Source organism: Ranitomeya variabilis, chromosome 6, assembly GCF_051348905.1.
Source record: "Ranitomeya variabilis isolate aRanVar5 chromosome 6, aRanVar5.hap1, whole genome shotgun sequence".
In the NCBI taxonomy this organism is placed as follows: Eukaryota; Metazoa; Chordata; class Amphibia; order Anura; family Dendrobatidae; genus Ranitomeya; species Ranitomeya variabilis.
This window is the reverse complement of record NC_135237.1, coordinates 414,412,135-414,432,446: the sequence shown is the minus strand read 5'-3', so window position 1 is coordinate 414,432,446 and position 20,312 is coordinate 414,412,135. Positions and strand designations below refer to the sequence as shown.

Here is a 20,312-nt window from a genome sequence, read left to right as displayed (position 1 = left end):
CTTCTTGAAATATGTTTGGGGTCATTGTCTTGCTGGGAGACACATGACCTAGGGCGCAAACCCATTTTTCTGACACTGGGCACTATTTTGAGGCCCAAAATCCTGTGGTGATCTTCAGATTTCATGGTGCCCTGCACATATTCAAGGCATCTAGTGCCAGAGGCAGCAAAACAACCCCAAAACATCTTTGAAGCTCCAACCTATTTGACTGTTGGTACTGTGTTCTTCTCTTTGTAGGCCTCATTCTGTTTTTGGTACACAGTAGAATGATGTGTTTTACCTAAAAGCTCTGTCATGGTCTAATCTGTCAACACGACGCTTTCCCAGAAATATTTTGGCTTACTCATGTTCATTTTTGAAAAATGTTTATGTCTCTGTTTCAGTGGTGGAGTCTTCCTGCCATAGTGTTTTATTTCCTTCAAATGTTGATAGACATTTCAGGTTGACACTGGTGCAGCCTGCTTGAATTACTTTGGAACTTGATTAGAGCTGCTTATCTACCATCAAGACTATCCTGCATTGCAACCTTTCATCAATTTTTCTCTGCCGTCCACGTCCAGGGAGATTAGCTACCGTGCCATGAATTGTAAACTTATTGATTATGTTGTGCACTGGGGACAAATGAACATCAAGATCTCTGGAGATGGACAATTTTGGTTCTCAGACAGTTTTCTTTTCCTCTTCTGATCTCCATGCTTAGCGTGGCACACACAGACATACAATGCAAAACTTGAGTCAGCTTTCCCCTTTTTGTCTGGTTTCAGGCGTGATTTTCATATTACTGACACCTGTTACTTGCCACAGGTGAGTTTGAATGAGCATCATATGCTTAATACAAAGATGTTTAAGCATAATTTTGGAAAAGTGCGGACAATTTTGTCCTGTCAACTTTTGGGGTTTTGTGTGAAATGATGTCCAATTTGCCTTTTTTTCTGTTTTTTTGTAATGTTCCAATACACAGAAAGGAAATAAAGATGTATATAGCAAAACATTTGTAATTACAATTATTGTGGGGGAGAAATACTTCATTTTCTGAAGCAATTTCAAGGAACCAGCACTTTCAGCCATGACTGTATATAGATCATTGAGGTCTGTTATTTCATACAAATAGCCACCAAATGGAAATAATTCCTTAAGTGAAGATTCCCTTAGTAAAAATGCAAGACATGTAGCCATTTCTTATCATCTAACACAGTCCACATACCCAACACTCAACAGGACTATGAAATCACTGGAACAGTTTCATGTATAACCCCCAATTTGATGTACATGTTACAGTGTAAAAGAATCCCTGAAGAAACCTATATTGGGGAAACTAAACAAAACCTACAAACCAAGATGAATCCACCACAGAATAAGGAATGGGTTGAATACACCAAAAGGAATCCACTTATCTGGACCAGAGTGCATGAACAACTGTTTAATTTTCATTCAGAATAAATGTACAATTTTTCCCCTGTATGGTCATCCGCATGCAATTAATTTTTATATATCAGCAGTTGTTAAAGTTTACAAAAACAAATACAGTTTTATTTGTTAAAGAATTGCAATGTGTCCTTAGAAATCAGATGATATACAGTAGATCCATATGAGATCATATTTATTTTTGTGCACCCATAGACTTGAATAGACAAGCCTCATCTGAAATACAGAAGACAATAGTACATTGTACTATATAATGTTTTTTCACATGTGAGAGAACATAGACATCTGAACAGCCCTGTTGAATAACATCGGTCAACTGCTGTCAATTTCTTTTCACAGACAGCACATAGATCGAAAATATGGTCATGTGAATGTAGCTTATCACTGATTTAAAAGTCTTATGGACCAAATTATCCTTGCTTTTTCATGCTTTGTGCCTGTTTTTTCTTCGCACCATACTCATCTTTTAATTTGCACCTTTTTAAGTGTTCATCTGTTTGTTTTTTTTGTTTTGTTTTTAAGCTTGCAATTATGGATGGAAATTAAACTTTTTAAATGCTTTCAACTGATGCACCAATCGTCAAAAAGTTCCATTTTTTTGTGCACAAATGTACGCCAATGATTTTATGTATTTCCTGAAAATTATTGCACAAATTAGGTGAGATTTTCCAAATGTTTTCTGCTAAAAAGTCACAAAAAAGGTCAAAAGTAAAAGTGTAGCTGACTTTGTGCAAAAATTAATGAAGAACATTCACTATATTGAAGAATTTGGTGCCAAAAATGTCAAAGAAAGAAAAACAACAAAAGTGACTTGAAAAATACAAATGTAGAATTAGGTCCTTAATATTGAAAAGTCATTTTAAGATTGAAGAGTTATTCTTAACATTAAAAATAATCTCCTATCTACAGTCTATACAAAGGATCCTGATTACGCGGCTCTGATAAGGGCAGCTATATATTTGGTACAACCTCTGCAGCCACTCAGGGGCCAAGGGGGCAAGCGGGCCACTTCCACTTCAAAAACAGGTGGTATTGTGCCTTATAATGAGCTATTGGACTGCAAAGGCCCCATGTACTGTTCTTGCACAGGGGCCATCTTCTGTATTTGTCCACCACTGGACTCTGACATGCCCTTTCAGAATGTATGTTGCCCCAAAAGCTTCCAAACACAATTTAAGCAGTGAAATTATTACAATATTACTCCTATAGCAATTTTGCTCTAAAACAAAAGTATTGACATACTGAAAATGTGGTATTCCACCTATATACTACAAAATAGGAAAAAATAGGAAAGGAAACATTTCTTTGAATGTGCCCACAGACCTCATTTACTTACTTGTTTTAATTGACTTTTCAACATCTGAAGCTATTTAGTGCCATCGACTTTCTATATACTTAACAAAAGAGGAATCCACAGAAAGTGGTTCCCTTTTCCATCACAGCATTGGGAACCATTATCCCAGCTCAGTTTGTGATAGTTTCAAGCACTTTTCAATTATATGTGCAAATGCATTGAAATTTTATTAGCCATTTTCACTCAGCTAGAAATTAACCAGACCTTTTTACCATTTTTTTAACATTATTAGTCACACAATTAATTTTCCCAACAATTTATTTTTGCGTCTAGCAGTTGTATTATAAAACAGTTTTCCACAGGAACAATATTCATTTTATAAGGAAAAGTTTTATATAACTGTCCAAGTTTATTGTAAGAACTTCAATTATTGAAAGATACAGATGAATACAGCTAAAGCATTGCTGCATTAAGATATACTTTGTAGATGTTTCTATTGAATATTCTGTTTCATAAAGGAAATGCAATTTGATTTAGTAATAATTGAAAACATTTCCATTGGAGATATAAAGCATAAATCCATTCTATTATTTTTGGCCGTAAGGATACAAGTGTTTCTCATTTGGCCAATGTGTTTCAAAAGGTTTATTACCTTAGTATATACGAAAAATAATAATTTATACATGTAAATTCAATACATACATTTGATTTATTTTAAATGTATCAGCGTTCTCCTGTCTGAACAGAAAGTAGAGTTGAAAAAAAATTACAATACAACAAGCTGTTAAGGAGGTTGTCTGCCTCTTTATTTTTGTATACAAAATGTATGCTCACCTAATGATTGTCTATCCCTCACTAGTGTCTTATCTAGGCTTGGCATGTGGCCACTGCAGCCAATCAATGATTATGGTGGTTACCAATGCATCACCATATCAGTCAGTGATTGGCAGAAGCTGTCACATTCCCATATGACCAGATCTGTAAATCGAGCTCCAGCCAATCACTGCTCACAGCTAAGACCAGTGATTGGCTGCAGGGGCCATATGTCCACCCCAATGGAGGAGGCAGCTTGGAGACCATCCAGTCGTACAGACATCTGACTGCTATAGTCATTCACTGGCCACAGCAGTGATATATTGGTCACTGCTCCAGCCTTTGATAGGCCATCATGCCCACCATCAACAGACAGCCATTTTGGGGGTATTACCCCTCATCTTATGAGGTGAACATTTTCAAAATAAAATAATAAACTTTGGGGGCAAACCATTAAGATATTTACCCCAGAATTCTGGCAAAAAAAACATCTTAAAAAAGTTTTTTGTGCAGCTTGAAAGGTGTGCAAAAATATAACACTATCTGGTGTGTACACGCCAGTCCCGGTCAACTACACCAATATGGGCATAACATGTGTGGGACAGAGCATGGCTATGCCCAGCCATGAAATTCATGCTAAGTTATATCACTTTACACTCCCGGACGAGAGGGTATTCCTGGCAGCCGTGCATGAGCCACTTAATGAATTCGGTATTTCGTACTCCAGAAAGCCCCTTTGCTAAGACTGCCATGTGCAATTCCATTTTTTATTAATCATGTTACTTTACATGTTACTTTACTCCACACTGTATTGTACAGCACTTAATAAATGTTGGCTTAAAATTATTATTAAATGCTTGTCAATATACTTACTTAATATATTCCTTACTGCTCATATACTATTCATTTTTATGAACCCTGGCTCATATGTTTGAAGTTCATAGATAACGTCATCAATTAGGACATGAATGAGAGGAACACACTGGTGCTCGCAGGCAGATAATGGGCCGAAGCAGCTGGTAGCTGGACAGACTCTGTGTGTAATCTGTCTGGTGAACAGATATAATAAGGCTATAAAGAAAGTGGATACCACGCTACAGCCCAAGGTTAAAAGATAGATATCCTGTGCAAGAATGGCCACCGGCAAACTTGTATTGTGTAAGTGGTAGTAGGCTACTTACTCAGCTCCCGGTGAGCGCAGTGCACGTCTTAGGCTACCGTCACACTAGCAGTATTTGGTCAGTATTTTACATCAGTATTTGTAAGCCAAAACCAGGTGTGGAACAATTAGAGGAAAAGTATAATAGAAACAAATGCACCACTTCTGCATTTATCATCCACTCCTGGTTTTGGCTTACAAATACTGATGTAAAATACTGACCAAATACTGCTAGTGTGATGGCAGCCTTAATGTTCCAGTGGTGGGGAAAACTCCATGTGGAGGGTGTAGAGCTTGGGGAGCGTCCTCCCAAAGCAATGGATTCCCTCAGGGTATCAGAGCAGGCAAGCTGGTGGTACGCTCTGGCCAGCGCCGCCGTGTAGTAGCGAGGTTTGTGGGGGGGGTGGTTTAGGTGATGTCACCAGTTCTCAGTGATGGGTGCGCGAGAGGGCCAGAAAGCCGACGCATTTCGAAGGACACAGTCCTTCTTCATCAGGGTTAGGTCCGTGCCCCTTACCCGTCTATATATACACCCCCGCATGCCTCCCCTACTGTGCACCATTAGTTCACTGTGGCCATATGAAAACATTTTTCTGTGTATTCCCTGGATTTATTATGAAATTCGGACGCTCACTGTAATACTGAAAAATGAGGTTATATTAAACCTAATTGTACCAGATTTTATATATAGCAGTGGGAAATTTGAAAATAGTTGTACAACACCACATGCTTCCCAGTAGCCGTGTGTACTGAAATTTGAGCGATGTTAGCTTGGGGAGGAGCAGCTATAGGTGCTGAAGCTACTAATATGTCTGGTGAGTGTTCCCATGCAAATGAGACGCATCTCCAAGGGAAAAAAAAACATGATGTGTTAAAAACTTAATTTATTATAAATACTTTAACCCCTTCCCGACCTGTGACACAGCGTATACATCATGAAAGTCGGTGCCAATTCGACCTGTGACCCATATGCTGTGTCACAGAATGATCGCGTTCCTGCAGGTCGGGTGAAAGGGTTAACTGTAATTTCACCCGATCTGCAGGGACAAGGGGAGTTGTACTTTAGCCCGGGGGGGTGGCTTTGCCCCCCCTTGGCTGCGATCACTCTGGTGACCACTTTGTCACCAACCCCCAGATCTGATTGGAGCTAGCGTTCATGTGACGCTATCTCTCCATTCAGATGTAGAGGGGCAGAGTGATTGATGGCTGCCTCACTGTCCAGCTTCATGGTGTCCATGGAAGCTGAACAGCGAGGTGCCTGAATGCTGCCCTGCAGCATACTTACCTCGATTGCCGTCACCATCGCCACCACCGCCGCCACCAGGTACACCCTTCTGCTTCCCCTGCCGTCCAATTCCACACCCCCGACCTCCACTCCTTCCCCCCTTCACCTCCGCTCTCTTCACCTCTGCTCACCCCCCCAACCTCCGCTTCCTCCCCCTGCACCGGTGATCACCCCCTCCCCCTGCCCCGGTGATCACCTGCTGCTGCTACCACCGGCTCATCTCCTCCTGCATATCCCCAGCCCCCCCACACATGACACCCCCCTCCTGCCCCCGGTGATCACCCCACACCCCAGTGATCACCCCCTGCCCCCCTGATCACCCCCCTGCGAAGCTAATCTCCCTCGTGCGACTCTGATCTCGTCCTTGCCCCGCAAATCTCGCCCCTGCGACGCTAATCTCCCCCCTGCCATGCGGATCTCCCCGCTGCTCCACAGATCTCCTCCCTGCCCCACGAATCTCCCCCCTGCTCCATGGATCTCGCTCCTTGTGACGCTGATTTCACCCCTGCGACTCTGATCTCCCCTGCTCCTGATCTCCCCCTGCATCGCTGATCTCCCCCCTGCCCCCTGATTTCCTCCCTGCAACGCTGATCTCCCCTTGCGATGCTGATCTCCTCTTGCGACACTGATCTCCCCTCTGCGATGCTGATTTCCCCCTGCCCCGCTGATCTCCCCCCATGCGACGCTAATCTCTCCTTGCCTCGCTGATCTCCCCCCTGTGATGCTGATCAACCCCTGCCCTGTTGATCTCCCCTCTGTGACCCTGATCTCCCCCCCGCCCTGCTGATCTCCCCCTGCGACGCTGATCTCCCCCCTGTGACACTGATCTGCCCCTGATCACCCTCCTGCCCTGCTGATCTACCCCTGTGACGCTGATCTCCCCCTGCGACGCTGATCTTCCCCTGCCCCGCTGATCGCCCCCCTGCCCTGCTGATCTCCCCCCTGCCCTGCTGATCTCCCCCTGTGATGCTGATCTCTCCCTGCAACGCTGACCCCCCTGCCCTGCTGATCTCCCCCCTGCACCAGTTTTCCCATTAGGGTTAGGGTTGGGGCTAAAATTAGGGGTAGGGTTAGGGGTAGGCTTAGGGTTGGTATTAGGGGTAGGATTAGGGGTAGGGTTAGGGTTGGTATTAGGGGTAGGGTTAGGGGTAGGGTTAGGGTTGGGGGTGTGTTGGAGTTAGAATTGGGGGTTTCCACTGTTTAGGCACATCAGGGGGTCTCCAAACACGACATGACGCCCGCAGACCATTGCATCAAAGTCTGCATTCCAAAATGCTGCTCCTTCCCTTCCGAGCTCTGCCATGATCCCAAACAGTGGTTTACCACCACATATGGGGCATCAGCGTAATCAGGACAAACTGAACAAAAACTTTTGGGGTCCAATTTCTCCTGTTATTTTTGTGAAAATGAAAAATGGTGGGCTAAAAAATCATTTTTGAAAAAAAAAAGGATTTTTTATTTTCAAGGCTCTGCATTATAAACTTCTGTGAAGCACTTGGGGGAAAAAAGTGGTCACCACACATCTAGATAAGTTTCTTGGGGGGTCTAGTTTCCAAAATGGGGTCACTTGTGGGGGGTTTCTACTGTTTAGGCACATCAGGGGCTCTGCAAACGTAACATGACGCCCGCAGACCATTCCATCAAAGTCTGCATTCCAAAACATCACTACTTCCCTTTCAAGCTCTGCCATGCACCCAAACAGTGGTTCTCCCCACATATGGGGTACCAATTTACTCAGGACAAACTGGACAACAACTTTTGGGGTCCAATTTCTCCTGTTACCCTTGTGAAAATAAAAAAAATTGCGGGCTAGAAAATAATTTTGAGGAAAAAAATGATTTTTTATTTTCACAGCTCTGCTTTATAAACTTCTGTGAAGCACTTGCGGGTAAAAAGTGCTCACCACATATCTAGATAAGTTCTTTGGGGGGTCTAGTTTCCAAAATGGGGTCACTTGGGTATTTCTACTGTTTAGGCACATCAGGGGCTCTGCAAACGTAACATGACACCCGCAGACCATTCTATCAAAGTCTGCATTCCAAAACATCACTACTTCCCTTCCGAGCCACGACGTGTGCCCAAAAAGTGGTTCCCCCCACATATGGGGTATCAGCGTACTCAGGACAAACTGGACAACAACTTTTGAGGTCCAATTTCTCCTGTTACCCTTGTGCAAATAAAAAATTGCTGGCTAAAAAATAATTTTTGAGGAAAAAAAGATTTTTTATTTTCACGGCTCTGCGTTATAAACTTCTCTGAAGCACTTGGGGGTGCATAGTGCTCACCACACATCTAGATAAGATCCTTGGGGGTCTAGTTTCCAAAATGGGGTCACTTGTGGGGGAGCTCCAATGTCTAGGCACACAGGGTCTCTCCAAACACGACATGGTGTCCGCTAACGATTGGAGTTTATTTTCCATTCAAAAAGTCAAATGGCGCTCCTTCCTTTCCGAGCCTTGTCGTGCCCCCAAACAGTAGTTTACCCCCAAATATGAGGTATCGGTTTACTCAGGAGAAATCACCCAACAAAGTATAGGGTCCATTTTATCCTGTTGCCCATGTGAAAATGAAAAAATTGAGGCTAAAAATGTTTTTGTTGAAAAAAAAAGTACTTTTTCATTTTTACGGATCAATTTGTGAAGCACCTGGGGGTTTAAAGTGCTCACTATGCATCTAGATAAGTTCCTTGGGGGTCTAGTTTCCAAAATGGGGTCACTTGTGGAAGAGCTCCAATGTTTAGGCACACAGAGGCTCTCCCAACGCGACATGGTGTCCGCTAACGATTGGAGCTAATTTTTCCTTCAAAAAATCAAATGGCGCTCCTTTCTTTCCGAGCCCTGCCGTGTGCCTAAACAGTGGTTTATCCCCACATATGAGGCATTGATGTACTCAGGAGAAATTGCCCAACAAATTTCAGGATCCATTTTATCCTGTTGACCATGTGAAAATGAAAAAATTGAGGCTAAAAGAACATTTTTGTGATAAAAAAAGTACTTTTTCATTTTTACGGATCAATTTGTGAAGCACCTGGGGGTTCAAAGTGCTCACTATGCATCTTGATAAGTTCCCTGGGGGGTCTACTTTCCAAAATGGGGTCACTTGTGGGGGTGCTCCAATGTTTAGGCACACAGGGGCTCTCGAACCGCAATATGGTGTCTGCTAACGATTGGAGTTAATTTTCCATTCAAAAAGTCAAATGGCGCTCCTTCCCTTCCGAGCCCCGCCGTGTGCCCAAACAGTGGTTCCCCCACATATGGAGTTTCAGCGTACTCAGGACAAATTGGACAACAACTTTTGGGGTCTAGTTTCTCCTTTTACCCTTGGGAAAATAAAAAAATTGTTGCTGAATGATCATTTTTTGACTAAAAAGTTAAATGTTCATTTTTTTCTTCCATGTTGCTTCTGCTGCTGTGAAACACCTGAAGGGTTAATAAACTTCCTGAATGCGGTTTTGAGCATCTTAAGGGGTGCAGTTTTTAGAATGGTGTCACTTTTGGGTGTTTTCAGCCATATAGACCCCTCAAACTGACTTCAAATGTGAGGTGGTCCCTAAAAAAAAAGGTTTTGTAAATTTTGTTGTAAAAATGAGAAATCGCTGGTCAACTTTTAACCCTTATAGCTTTGTAACAAAAAAAGTTTCCAAAATTGTGCTGATGTAAAGTAGACATATGGGAAATGTTATTTATTAACTATTTTGTGTCACATAACTCTCTGGTTTAGCAGAATAAAAATTCAATTGAAAATTGCAAAATTTTCAAAATTTTCTCCAAATTTCCAATTTTTTCACAAATAAACGCAAAAATTATTGACCTAAATTTACCACTAACATGAAGCTCAATATATCATGAAAAAAACAAACTCAGAATCGCTAGGATCCGTTGAAGCGTTCCTGAGTTATTACCTCATAAAGGGACACTGGTCAGAATTGCAAAAAATGGCCAGGTCATTAAGGTCAAAATGGGCTTGGCCATGAAGGGGTTAAAAGATATATGTTAAAAAAATTATAGTGTAAATGTAGAATGATGTGTACTTATTAAAAAACTGAGTGAATAAAAAATGTTTCTTTGTATGCATAGAGGACCATATATGGTAAAAAGGTATAACTATAGAAAGAATCAAGGTAGTATTTTATTTTATTAAAGGTTGTACGTATGCAATAGGAACATCTGCCACATGATGTACAACCCATGTGAGGCGGTGGGGGTTGTTTAAAGGATTGTGTTTTCTTGTTGTTAACTATTATACTACAAACAACATTCACCGACTCCAACAAGACAAAGGAGTTCACTGTGGGGGCTCTGACAACATTTTGTGAAAGGCCAGAGCCCTCCAGTTCCATTGTTTCCTATGAAGTGGACTCTGGGCCTATGCAGTGGACTTTGGGCCGAGGGCGGCACATGCGCAGATGGAGATCTCGGCACCAAGATCTCGAGAGATGAGATTATAATAATTTATAATAAATTAAGTTTTTAACATGACATGTCATGTTTTTTTTCCTTTGGAGATGCCTCTCATTTGCATGGGAACACTCACCAGACATATTAGTAGGGTCAGCACTAGTGATGAGCGAATATATTCGTTACTCGAGATTTCCCGAGCACGTTCGGGTGACCTCCAAGTATTTTTTAGTGCTTGGAGATTTAGTTTTCATCGCCTCAGCTGAATGATTTACATCTGTTAGCCAGCATACGTACATGTGGGGGTTGCCTGGTTGCTAGGGAATCCCCACATGTAATCAAGCTGACTAACAGATGTAAATCATTCAGCTGAGGTGAGAAAAACTAAATCTCCGAGCACTAAAAAATACTTGGAGGACACCCGAGCGTGCTCGGGAAATCTCGAGTAACGAGTATATTCGCTCATCACTAGTCAGCACCTATAGCTGCTCATCCCCAAGCTAACATTGCTCAAATCTCAGTATGTGCCGCTACTGGGAGGCATGTGGTGTTGTTCAACTACTTTCAAATTTTCCTCTGCAATATATAATATCTGGTGTAATTAGGTTTAACATAGCCTCATTTTTCAGTATTAGAGTGAGTGTCCATATTTCATAATAATTCTGCCTGAAGAAGGAGCCACTGTGCTCTGAAAGCTTGCAAACATATTATTTTCTGGTTAGCCAATAAAGGTATCACTCCTAGAATACTTTTGTCATCATTGGGCAGAAAAGTATTCACATCGATTTTTCTGGCTAACACGTACCACAATACAATTTGTTATTGTACATCATAATAAACCCAGGGAATACACAGAAAAATGTTTTCATATGGCCACAGTGAACTAATAGGGCACAGTAGGGGAGGCATGTGGGGGTGTATATATAGACGGGTCAGGGGCACAAACTGTAACCCTGATGAAGAAGGACTGTGTCCTTCGAAATGCGTCGGCTTTCTGGTCCTCTAGCACACCCGTCGCTGAGAACTGGTGACGTCACCTAAACCACGCCGCCCTGCAAACCTCGCTACTACATGAGAATCCATTGCTGCTGGAGGATGCTCCCCAAGCTCTACACCCTCCACATGGAGTTTTCCCCATCACTGGACCATTAAGACATGCACTGCGCTCACCGGGAGATGAGTAAGTAGCCTACTACCACTTACACCTTGCCGATTTGCTTGTGCCCATTCTTGCACAGGATATATATATTTTAACCTTGGGCTATAGCGCAGTATCTCCTTTCTTTATATCAATTAGGACATCATAGTGACTCTAGCCAATCATGTTACTTTGCGGGGACTTGTATAACAATGAAGGCGTTCCAGCTACAACAATTCAATGAAATTGAACTCTGCTTTTGATAAATAAATAATCCATGAAGAAAAGGCAAAACTGGAAATGCAAAAATGCAACACATTTTGGATCACTTATGATATAGCAATGCTATGAAGAACAATTAGAAGTGATCTGAAACCCATTGTATTTTTATTATAATGGTATATTGTTTTTCGGAGATTATTTAATAAAAGTCGATTTAACTTTATTGGATCATGGGAGCTGGAACTCCTTCATTGTTCCTCATTTGCTGCAAACAATCTGTGTGATCCACACACCTGGTGGTGAGATAGCTGGATATTCTTTCTACTGTGGGGACTTGTAATCCACAGTGATTTCACCATACTGTATTGTACTGTGATTAAACAATGCATCATTATGCAGGCCTTTAGAAAGAAGTGCGGTGAAGGGTTCAAACAATAGAAATGAGACAAATTTGATAAATTTTCAGCTTCTTTGAAAGTTCTTTCTATCCACGGTAAAGACTTTCAATAAAGTAACTCCTAAAGTAAAGTAAACATTAAACTATCAAGAATTTTATTTGAAGCTTGATACCTAACTGGAAAAATGTAAGATATTATCTATCTGAATTGTTCATGAAGCTTCGGATGAAACAATGATTTTGCTTCAAAGGTTCATTAACATCACATCTCTAACTCATACCAACTTTTCAAGTCCTAATCAACACATGTATGACATTCTTCCAAGACAACTCAATATGCTGCTAGATAAAATTACTGTAGTACTTACCAGTTAAAAAAAACACATTGGCTTTTCTCTAAGTATCATCCCGTGAAGCAACAGCATTACTTTTAGGGATAATTGTGGCTCCATCAGTAACTAATATTATGGGCTAAATAGGAACTAATAGGCAGCAACAACTACGTAGTCTTTACGACGGGGCAAGTTACTAATGTAAGGATATTTTATTTTCTTGTAGCATATCTGCTTCCAGAAATGCTTTTATTTATATGCACAAAACCTGCATAAATGAAATGATTATGAAGATACAAGGCATCCATTACAACATGCCCTCCCGGAGTCCCGGATAGCATCGGCCAAAAATGATTGTGTGCTTTCCTTGAGCTCGATAAAGGCTCCATCTGGTGATGTGCTGCACTGCTAATCTAAATGAGGCATCGGAGACAATATCTTCCCAAAGCTTATTACAGTTATTATCACAGCTGCATGGCAAAGCACTCTGGGAAAACAGAAGGATTTATGAATGAGTACATAACTGCGACCCAGTATTTAGGAACCTTTGTGATGCTGACCTATCAGATTCAGAGAAATCTTGAAAGAAAGTTTAAATGCAATTATGTTTGCCTCAGTAAATCACATCCCGGGGTTTCACTAACAAAGCACAAATGTGCACCAATAGAAATCTTGAAAGTAGAATTCAGTTACAGGCTCAATCAAATATTTATGGATCCATAACTAAGTGCAAAACCATATATTTCTTTCAAGGAGAAATATTTCATTTACATAGGAACCGTAGGGGTAAACTTGTTTTATTACCCTTACCATGTATTTATTTTATGTGTTTTCAACTCTTTAGGAATGCAGCAAATTTTCATTTTTTGAGTTTTCCTCTTTTCCTCCTCTTTTTGAAATCTCTATAACTTTTGTAGTCTTCCATCAACATAGAGATATAAGGGCTCGTTAATTTTTTGGAATAGTTCTTGTTTTGAATGACCCCATTCATTTTATCATATAGAATAATGGAAAATTAAAAAAAAAAAAATCCAAGTGTGGTGAAATGGTGAAAAAAATGCAATATCGCCTTTGGTTTTGAGTTTTACTTTTACGGCACTTATTGTTCAGTAAAAATGACTTGACCACAGACTTCCTGATTTTCCTTATGATTATGGTGATATCAAATATAGATTTTTTTTTATATTTTAATGGCTTTAAAATTCTGAATTCTCTAAGTCCCATAGTTTTTTTTTAAAATGTTAATGTCCATTAATGGAGCTGTATTAGGGTTTGATTTTTGTGTGGTGAGCTGGTGTGTTTACTTATACTATTTTGGAGATACAACATTTTAATCACTTCTTATTGTATTTTTTGTGGTGTTGTGGTGAGTGAAATCACTGTTTCTAAGATGACCAACCTGTGTCTGGATGTCATAGGATAATTAACAAGGCAGCAGCGGGGTTCTACAGCAGTCCCACGGCTGACATGGCAACTTATTAGTGCCCCGCGATGGTTTCTCAGGGGGGCTGATTGATGCCTGAACTTACACCCAGGTTGTATTGTGACTTTTAAAAGCTGATGTCAGTGATACACAGTGGCATTTAAGAGGTTAACAGCAGCAATCAGTAGTAGTTCAGATCATTGCTATTAAAAGCAGAAGCCAGCTATAAACTGTAGCCGGCATCTGTCGAGTGTGTAGCGGGACCATCCTGACATACACCATGACTTTTATATCCATCATGGAGCGTTAAGGGGTTAAAATCATGGTGGATAATAGCATAGTGGAATATTAAACAAAAAAAATGCAATGGAGCTCAATAGCTTCTATAAGTAATAAGTCCTATTAAGTAATTATTGAAATCTGCTAAGTTGCTAGAGAACCATTGGGGCAGATTTACTAATCTTGTCTAATATTCAGTATAAACAGAATAAACCTATACTGGGCAGTCCGGAAAGGCTCCAAATTTATTCCAATGGCTCATAAAATAAGATGATGCCATCTCACTCCTGCCATGTGTCGTTAATGCCTGCGCACGAATTTCACCACTAATTAGGCTTGATTATAAAATAAGCAGAGATTCCTCTGGCAAATACTGTAGTTGTAGAAAACTTGATCTCCATTCATATTGTGCTATGTAGGAAATGGGAAAATCACTTTAGACCCGATCAAGACTGGCATGTTGTACGCCAGTTTAGATGAAGAGTGTATTGAAGTTAGATTCTCCAAATTCATTAAGAAGCGTTAATAATTAATTTGGTTCATCTTTCAGCCTTCGTGGTCGACCACAAGAAGTATCCGCCAGTCAATGACTGGAGTACATTTCTGTCCCGTTTACCTTTGTTACATAAGTTATGTTGAATTTCCCGGCCACACTTGGCAATGCCCCCTCGTAGCTACGCTCCATTCACTTTCTAATAAGCTCCCTGAGACTGACATAAAAATGTAAAAAATCTTCCACTTTTTTTCACATCTATGTTGCTTAAAAATATTCTGACATTCCCAACTGTTCTGTAGAAAAGTGTTTGATGAATCAGAACTTTTATTTGCTTTCTCCCGATATTCTGCCTGTCTTATTGCACAGAGGCATAACAGAAAGGCTATCTTTCATTCTAGGGCAGTCAAGCCTTTGATTAATGGTAGGAACATAGCATTCTGGGAAGTAAGGAAAAGAAAATCCCAGTACTTTTAGTGCCGACAAGATGCTGATGAAGAGAAACAAACTACTGAAAAAAAGAGTAGATTGCAATGACAGACCAAGAGAAATAGGACCAACATATAGTCGGCCTAACCGAAAGCAGCTTTAGTATGTGGAGGATGAGGACCGCAATATTGTGTGAGATGACAGGTACACTTTTAGTGTAATGTCATCTTACCTGGTAGACTGACAAATGCATAAACTGATGACTTCAATATTTATGTTATTTTGTCTTTGTACATCTATGTATGTCCTGTCATATATACTCAGCAAGATATACTGATATAACAAGAAAAAAATGTAATAAGTGCCATATCTCCAAGGACATTGCTTCACTCCCTGCTGCATTGTACATTCTTACTGTCTTATTCTTTCTATGTTCATTCTCTTCAAGGCTTCTCTGCTCATTCATCTTTAATATCTACTCAACTCTCTCCATTGCTCATACTATTTTTTTATCCTCTGTGCCTTTCTATCTATGATTAATGCTGTTATCCACTATTGGATAACCCCTTATTAACAGTCGGAGAGTGCATTGGGCACCTCTTTTAATAAAACAAGTATTGTGCTATAGGGCCTATGCACTTGTTGCAGATTTGTGACATTTTTTTGTAGTTTATTTCTGTGTAGATTTGTCACAAAACTTGAAGACAATGGACGGGAGAGGAATCGGTAAAGTATGAATTTGCTTTTTTTTTACTTCCATATTTTATGTTAAACCAAACAAAAAAAACAACAGAATTTGTGTCTAGAATTTGTGTTTCAAACTATTGAGATTTTCCAGAACTTTGCTTGCTGTCTGTGTCCACACTACATTCAGAGACTGGAAGCCTGTACAGATTTAATTCTCTTGTTATTAAAACTATTTTTGGTAATGCGATAACGGTATTGGCAGCAAAGATCTCTATCCTGATTGCCTTAATTTGTCATAGGTGTCAACATTGGAAACAACTGTATCACACTCTCAGGAGCAAGGGTTTATTCACAAGCAGTGGTCATGTTTGCAATTTGCAGACATTTTCCTAAATTTTGGCAAAATACCAATTTTTAGTCATGATTTTGGAAGAAACAAACTTTCCGAAACATCTCATTATCACAACATGTGAATTGACCCTAAAGCATATTCGATCTGAACTGGAATTCCTTCTTATGAATGGTAACGTGGGTTCCTATCCGATGACTGCAAAAATCTATCTCTAGCATAGTGGTTGTGTTACAATGCTGCACACAGGTTAGGGTTAGGGGTTGCAATGCTACAGTGGTTTCACATTATTTACATAGTATTGGGAATCATTAACAAAAACAGCATATGTCTTTTTTTTTAATTTGTATTGCTTTCGATTTTTTAATCTGGGTAGTGTAGCTGTTGTAGTTAGTCACATCATCTCACTGGTGTCACATGACCATTTGCTCCACATCCGAGGAAGACGCAACAATTATTCTGATCAGACTTTGATCACAGGGGCATCAGTTTTTCTTGGATGTGGAGAGTAAAACAAAAAAAGGTTTCTGCGTCTTCTCCATTTTGTCAGTCAGTGAATATCGGCACGCACCTCATCCATTTGAAGTCCGATTTTTTTTCATGGCTCCATAGACTTGCATTGCCAATTTTAATCTGATACTTGGCTCTGAATCGGACAGGTCACCAATTTTTTTTTTTTTAGCAGATCACATGGTCGAAGGAAAAAAAATCAGATGTGCACAGCCCCATAGAATATCATAAGTATGAATGCTACTTGTGAAAACCATAGATAGCTGAGAAAATCGGTCGATGGCTATAATCAACTCTGTGAGAAAAAGAATTCTGCAGAATTACGGAAAAAAAACCAAAGGGAAACCTGGGGGCACGGTTATTACTCATATGCATGAAGCACATATTAATATTTGCAGTTGATAATAATATATTACAAGGGGTTTTGATATGAATAATATTCATGCAATATCAAATTGATCCATCAATAATCTGAAGGACTTCCAGCGGGAGTTGATCTTATGAGTAACAGTTTTTTTTATATGTGAGGGGTCTAATAAGAATCTCCATTGTCTGCAGCAAATTATCACTTTTCTGGTATTGCCCTGTACATAGAGACCGTCAACATGGCAGTGACTTGCTGGTGTACCCCAGCCCACCAAACTCCCTGCCAGTAATGGCAGCAAGAATAAAAATCCAAAATAGCAAATGTCTCATCAAGAAATCAGGCATATTTCCCAAAATTCTGCTTAGTTTGTATGTACCTCATTATTAAGTTAAATTTGATAATGGATGAACAGTCCGGCACATTTTTATACATGGTATTTTAATTTTTAACATATCCATTAAATTAAAAAGTAAGAACTATCTCTGATTGAAATAATAAACACAATAGTAACTCACATCCAATGAGATCCTAATGGCTGGTGAGCAAAGCGAAGATGAGCAGCATTCTGCAATGTAACTGGAGACTTTCCTGAAAAAAATTAAGATTTAAATAATATTTAGCAATGACATGTCACAAACAGTGAAATAAAGTTGCTCTACATTAAAAAATAACATTCAGATGCTCCATATAATCATGATTAAGTTCATGCCAATTTGTTTTTCCAGAATATAACATTAAAGAGGATGCTACACAGAACCACTCGTCATTAATATTTATTAAGCAGATCTGCAGTGTGAGAGACAGCCACAGAGGCATGAATGTCGCTGACTCAGGCACTCCAGAAGAAATGAGAACACTGAACATCCCTTTAAAATGAATGCCCATCGTTACACAATATTTTGAGGGTTTTTTTGGATTCTGGATAGGTTCACAATTCTGCAATTTTTAATCTAATTTAGAGTAATATATTACAGATATCGTTATAGTGGTCAGACTTATTTTGTTCTGATACACAGATCTAAAGTAACTTGGAGAACAGAAAGCTAACTCAAAAATGTTAGCTTTCAGTGGTGCTCACAAAGGGAGACCTATAAGATTACTTTATACTATGTTATCAATGTATACACAATATACCTAAACTCATGTATAAGGACAAGTCAAATAATGTATGGGTTAGCCATTGTTTCTCCCACTGCAGTTACAAATGATCTGAGGTGACATGATTAAATCTGCACAGTAGTGACCTGGGAGATAGCAACTTCCTGTGGAAAGTGCTGATTAGACAAAGCAGCCAACACAAGTTTTAACCCCTTAGTGATGGAGCCAATTTGCAGCTTAAAGGGACTCTGTCACCTGAATTTGGAGGGAACAATTTTCAGCCATAGAGGCGGGGTTTTCGGTTGTTTGATTCACGTAAGGCAAGATTGCCTTGTGCAGGCGTGTACTATGGAGGACAGAGAATGAACTTCAATCCAATATTGCAGCCAGCATGCAGCCAGCGGGTAAGGAAAGGGTGAATCAAACACCCGAAAACCCCGCCCATATGGCACAAAATTGTTCCCTCCAAATTCAGGTGACAGAGTCCCTTTAAGGACCAGCCCAATTTTTACAATTCTGACCACTGTCACATTATGAAGTTATAACTGTGGAACGCTTTGACAGATCCCGCTGATTCTGAGACTATTTTTTCGTGACATATTATACTTCATGTTAGTGGTAAAATTTATTTGATATTACTTGTGTTTATTTATGAAAAAAATGAAAATATGGTGAAAATTTTTAATATTTTGCAATTTTCAAATTTTGAATTTTTATGCCCTTAAATCAGAGAGATATGTCACACAAAATAGTTAATAAATAACATTTCCCATGTCACATGGCACAATTAATATCAGCACAATTTTGGAAACAATTTTTTTTTGTTAGGAAGTTATAAGGGTTAAAAGTTGACCAGCGATTCTCATTTTTACAACAAAATTTACAACCTAACCTTAATCCTAACCCTAACCCTGATCCTAACCCTAGCCCTAATCCCAACTCTAACCCTAACCCTAATTTTAGCTCCAACCCTAACCCTAACTTTAGCCCAACTATAACCCTAATGGGAAAATAGAAATAAACACATTTTCTTTATTTTATTATTTTTCCCTAATTAATGGGGTGATAGAGGGGATGTTTACTATTTTTATTATTTTGATCACTGTGATAGGGTCTATCACAGTGACCAAAATGAACCAATAGGAAAAATCTTCCTATTGTTGCCGGGTGTCGGCCAGCAGATATCGGCAGGCGCACTGTGCATGCACCCACCATTTTCTTGCTGGAAGAAGATACCAGCGGCTGTGGGGGAAGCAGGAGGACCCAGGGACACCAGAGACACTGGTAAGTATCCGGGGGGATCATGGACCCTATTTCTCTGTCCTCTGATGTGCGATCACATCAGAGGACAGAAAAATTAAATGGCAAAGCGCACTTTTTTATCTTGCGGTCACCGTTATATGGTTAATAACGGCGATCGCAACCCGGGGATTAGTAAAAACCGACCCAAATCATGTTCTCTGGGAGAACATCCGACTCTGGGGGGTGCTATACACTTTTTCCACAGCGCCGTTAATTAACAGCACAGTGGTTTAAGTACCCTTAACTACCGCCGTTAAAGGGAATCTGTTAGTGGGTTTTTCCTACGTAACCTGAGAGCACCATAATATAGGGGTTGACACCCTAATAGGGATGTGTCACTTATGGGCCTGGGTTTTGCTGCTTCAATACAATCAGTGTTTTACTAGCAGGAGAATATCACTACAAGACAACTGGCCTTGTACCTTATTGTTCAATTATGTCCCTATCATTAACATCTTTCTGTTAATATACAGTGTACACAGAAAGTTGTCAATCAGTGGTGTTGGTTGGTTAAACAGGGCTCAGTATTCTGACCTCTGCGAAATCTATGATTCTGTAACAACTGCTGTACCCAGTAACCTAAATGATATATGAGCACCATTTTATGGAAGCCTGCCAAGAGATCCATGTGTGCATGTGCCGCCCACAGTGAAGATGGTACTGATGCAAACTTTAGAACATGAGGAAGATACAGACACCAGAGGAAGAAGGAGGGTCCGAGGTAGTAGACGAAGACCCAAAGATTATCTCAGCACAGGAACATTTCATTTCAACATCAACACATCCAATTGCGGAAGTTATTATTATTCCAAGATCTATTGATTAAAATTAATTTTTGATCTTGGGAAAACCCCATTAATGCCTGATTTGCAAATGAAATAGTATACTCATTTCTTGGGAATGAAGCAATAGA

The 20,312-nt window shown here is 40.0% G+C and overlaps 1 protein-coding gene across 3 annotated transcripts in view; it reads right to left on the bottom strand.

Annotated features, from left to right (window-relative positions):
• Positions 1–20,312, bottom strand: part of DLGAP1 (DLG associated protein 1) — an 814,983-nt gene that overhangs the window by 731,315 nt on the left and 63,356 nt on the right. For all 3 annotated transcript variants that reach the window (XM_077270299.1, XM_077270301.1, XM_077270302.1), the window contains exon 2: positions 17,515–17,587. The gene's annotated coding sequence lies outside the window, so the exon portion shown is untranslated. The remainder of the gene's footprint in view (positions 1–17,514; positions 17,588–20,312) is intronic.